We start from the raw sequence: 5,000 nt of genomic DNA, 5'->3' as shown, positions 1-5,000 counted from the left end.
ACAAACAAACAAAACCCACTGTAGTCTTAACAGTATTGGTTGTAACGTGAACCAGATTGAATGTAACGTGAACCAGATTGAATGTAACGTGAACCAGATTGAATGTAACGTGAACCAGATTGAATGTAACGTGAACCAGATTGAATGTAACGTGAACCAGATTGAATGTAACGTGAACCAGATTGAATGTAACGTGAACCAGATTGAATGTAACGTGAACCAGATTGAATGTAACGTGAACCAGATTGAATGTAACGTGAACCAGATTGAATGTAACGTGAACCAGATTGAATGTAACGTGAACCAGATTGAATGTAACAGTGACAGGGTTCCGTTTTAGGGTAAGGTATCTTTGTAAAGTAGAATGTTCAATCATTTATGAACACAATTTTATGGTCATAAGCGCAAGCATGTAGTTAACGAACACTCAAGTTCGTGTCCCAATAAAACTCCCAAACAGATAGTCTGTTAACGAACACTCAAGTTCGTGTCCCAATAAAACTCCCAAACAGATAGTCTGTTAACGTTCCAAATATCACAATCAAAATAAAAGAATGCCATATTTGGGGAACGTTTAATTTTTGACAAAACAGAACATTACATTCAGAAGTACTTCGACCCAGTGGTCTTTGAAGGTGGACAGACTGACACGCACGTTTGGTACAGATAATCAACTTAGCCTGGAAAGTGGACAGACTGACACGCACGTTTGGTACAGATAATCAACTTAGCCTGGAAAGTGGACAGACTGACACGCACGTTTGGTACAGATAATCAACTTAGCCTGGAAAGTGGACAGACTGACACGCACGTTTGGTACAGATAATCAACTTAGCCTGGAAAGTGGACAGACTGACACGCACGTTTGGTACAGATAATCAACTTAGCCTGGAAAGTGGACAGACTGACACGCACGTTTGGTACAGATAATCAACTTAGCCTGGAAAGTGGACAGACTGACACGCACGTTTGGTACAGATAATCAACTTAGCCTGGAAAGTGGACAGACTGACACGCACGTTTGGTACAGATAATCAACTTAGCCTGGAAAGTGGACAGACTGACACGCACGTTTGGTACAGATAATCAACTTAGCCTGGAAAGTGGACAGACTGACACGCACGTTTGGTACAGATAATCAACTTAGCCTGGAAAGTGGACAGACTGACACGCACGTTTGGTACAGATAATCAACTTAGCCTGGAAAGTGGACAGACTGACACGCACGTTTGGTACAGATAATCAACTTAGCCTGGAAAGTGGACAGACTGACACGCACGTTTGGTACAGATAATCAACTTAGCCTGGAAAGTGGACAGACTGACACGCACGTTTGGTACAGATAATCAACTTAGCCTGGAAAGTGGACAGACTGACACGCACGTTTGGTACAGATAATCAACTTAGCCTGGAAAGTGGACAGACTGACACGCACGTTTGGTACAGATAATCAACTTAGCCTGGAAAGTGGACAGACTGACACGCACGTTTGGTACAGATAATCAACTTAGCCTGGAAAGTGGACAGACTGACACGCACGTTTGGTACAGATAATCAACTTAGCCTGGAAAGTGGACAGACTGACACGCACGTTTGGTACAGATAATCAACTTAGCCTGGAAAGTGGACAGACTGACACGCACGTTTGGTACAGATAATCAACTTAGCCTGGAAAGTGGACAGACTGACACGCACGTTTGGTACAGATAATCAACTTAGCCTGGAAAGTGGACAGACTGACACGCACGTTTGGTACAGATAATCAACTTAGCCTGGAAAGCGTTGCTGATGCTCAATCTCTCAAGAATGATAGTCAGAGGAATTAGGAATTCAATCAAATGACCATCACTTTGTGTGATGCAATGGACCACCACTTTGTGTGATGCAATGGACCACCACTTTGTGTGATGCAATGGACCATCACTTTGTGTGATGCAATGGACCACCACTTTGTGTGATGCAATGGACCATCACTTTGTGTGATGCAATGGACCATCACTTTGTGTGATGCAATGGACCATCACTTTGTGTGATGCAATGGACCATCACTTTGTGTAATGCAATGGACCATCACTTTGTGTGATGCAATGGACCATGGGATAAGGGAGACTCCTAACTGGGCGCACAAGAGGAGAAGTAGACACGAAAGCAAATACAAGATCACATCAGGACGGAGGTGCACGACGCAAAATTGGGTGAAATCCAAACGGGAGAGATCAAACTGCGGGGTCTGATTCGGTGAAATCACAAACAAATCTCAGTTTCAACCAATCCAACACCGCAGCTGTCTCGCAACTGCATGGTAACCTTCTCGTGCATCTCGGCACAAGACATGCACTGACCTGGACCCGTATGCTTATGGGGGAAGTTCGCGACAACTCCCGAAGTTTTGAATGACATCGGAGGTACTTGCCTCACTTTCGTATGCATTGGCCGGAAGAAGGGCTTACTTTAAAGCAAAGCGAGGAAGCAACTGAGGGTAGTTTGCGACTACTTCCAAAGTTTTGAGCGACATCGGAAGTACATCCTCACTTTCGCATGCATGGGACGGAAAAAGAGCTTACTTTGGAAGCAAACGAGGAAGTAAGTGAGGGTAATTGTACTACAGCGAGACCCAGGAGTAAACACGCTACTTCCAAAGTTTCTCAGTGCAAAATGGCAGGGCTTTTCTTCGGTTTTTCATATCAAAACGAGCTAACGCAAATAAAAGTCCCAAATATAGAAAATAGAAGGAAAAGTCGTATCTCGTGCGTGCATTTCGTGCAAATTTCCCTGAATACAAACCTGAGTTGCCAGCTTTGACTTTTGTTCGTTCTGGGTCACTGGCCACCACTCTTTCATCCCCGCTTATACGAGGGGGTGTTTCTATGTAAATGGGCGTCGTTGTGTGCATGTGTGAGTGTGTGTTTGTGTGAGAGTGTGCGTGTGTGTATGTGTGTGTGTGTGTGTGTGTGTGTGAGAGTGTGTGTGTGTGTGTGTGTGTGTGAGTGTGTGTGTGTGTGTGTGTGTGTGTGGTGTGTGTGTGTGTGAGAGTGGCGTGTGTGTGGGTGTGTGTGTGTGTGTGTGTGTCTCTGTGTGTGTGTGTGTATGCACCCACCCCCCCACACACACACTATTATGAGCTGACTTTGCGCCTCGATATTTTATTTATGTTCTTACGTTTTATGTTGTTAAAAATGGTTCACCACACCCGAGTTTCTCGTAATTGAGATAATAAAGTGGTCTATGTATATGTCTATATCTAACACACACGCACACACGCGCGTAGGCTAAACAAATCCAATCTTGACTTTCAACTTTATATAAACATACATCCTGTTCACAATTAACGAGGACAAACACAATTTACAAACACCAAAGTACAACATTCTATCTTTGGTAAAAATTCGGACACACATTTTCCCAATTAATATGAAAGTCACTGAACTTATCTTCTTTACACTACACTTATATATCTTGATTCCAAAAAAACTGAGTTCTGCCTTTTCAAATTTACCAGTAACCCAAACTTTCGCTCTAACCAACCTATTTTGTCGAAAACAGTTTTAGCGATACACAATCATTAAAAAAAAAAAGAGGTTTAACATGACCGACTTCGCTACCACATAAACAAAAAATGTTTTATTCTCCCCAACATTCTGGTCAACAAAATCATTATCATAGACAGTCATTCAATATCAAGACAATCGTCACAGCTTTGAACCGACCCTTTCGTTCAACCAGTCAAAAACAACAACTATAGTAAAAGCTACAGCGCGATCAACGTTCGCCAATTTACGAACTCGCGATGAGATGTGTTTCTTCTGGTCGCCAAGCCTACCGTTTACAAACGCATACGCACTAATTGGGATTCCCCCAATTTCCTCGACCTTGACCTCAGGACTCTCGAAGCCACTACTTCGGCGTTCAAGTTAGCTCGTGCATACCGAGTAGCTGGCAATTTTTCTTCCGAAGTTCCCCCTTTCAAAGTTAATTTCCAGGGTCTCTCACTTGACATCATTATACGACGATATCGCATCTTAAGGGTCCTTACCCATCTAAAAGAAACCTCCAACGCATACTACAATTGCAGGACATTCCGGTTATAAAGGCAGCTCATTGGGAAATGAGCTCAGACACAATATCGAAGACGTGAAATGCGTCAATCGAGCAACTGTCGTAACTTGGCTACAACGAGACGGTCGGCTACCTTGCACCATAGACACGAACTGTGACAGTCTTGTTTAATTCAGAACAGCGCCAAACCGGAGGACGTTGACCATCTCCTGGGATCCATCTCCAGTTGTTTCACTGACATCAAGAACTGGATGACTGAGAACAAGTTGAAGCTGAACAGTGAGAAGACGAAGGACCTTCTCGTTGGAACACGACAGAAGATTGCTTCCCTCACTGTGACCGACCTCCAGCTGGATGACGCGACTGTTCCATTCTCCCCTGCTGTCAAGAGCCTTGGCGTCTTTCTCGACTCCACTCTCTCCATGCAGACACACATCTCCTTCATCTTCAAGACCTGCTTTTTCCACCTACGACGCATCGCCTCCATCCGTCGCTACCTCACCCACGACGCCTGTGTCAAGCTGGTTGTCTCCCTCATCTTCAGTCGTCTGGACTACTGCAACTCCCTTCTGGCTGGCCTCCCCGCCTCATCCATTCATGGCCTACAACGAGTCCAGAACGCTGCTGCCAGGCTGACGTTGAGGAAGACGAAGCGAGACCACATCACCCCCCTACTTCGCTCCCTGTCAACACCCGAATCTCCTACAAACTGTCCACTCTGGTCTACAAGTGTCTCAACGACTCTGCTCCCGAGTACCTTCCATCCTCCCTGGACCTGTACACCCAGCCCTCCGACCGTCCCCTTCGTTCTGCTGCTGACCCACTCCGCCTTCACATCCCTCGCTCGAAACTCGCATCTGCTGGTCAGCGTGCATTTCCCTCCTCGGGCCCCTCCGTCTGGAACTCCCTGCCGCTTGAGCTTCGCCAGAGCCCCTCTCTTGACG

At 45.3% G+C, this 5,000-nt stretch overlaps 1 protein-coding gene across 1 annotated transcript in view; it reads right to left on the bottom strand.

Annotated features, from left to right (window-relative positions):
• The window catches only part of LOC138946795 (contactin-1-like), a 47,768-nt gene that overhangs the window by 28,163 nt on the left and 14,605 nt on the right, over positions 1-5,000 (bottom strand). The window lies entirely within an intron of this gene.

This window comes from Littorina saxatilis, linkage group LG14 (genome assembly GCF_037325665.1).
Source record: "Littorina saxatilis isolate snail1 linkage group LG14, US_GU_Lsax_2.0, whole genome shotgun sequence".
Taxonomy (NCBI): domain Eukaryota; kingdom Metazoa; phylum Mollusca; class Gastropoda; order Littorinimorpha; family Littorinidae; genus Littorina; species Littorina saxatilis.
The sequence above is the reverse complement of the archived record's forward strand: the minus strand, read 5'-3'. Positions and strand labels throughout refer to the sequence as shown.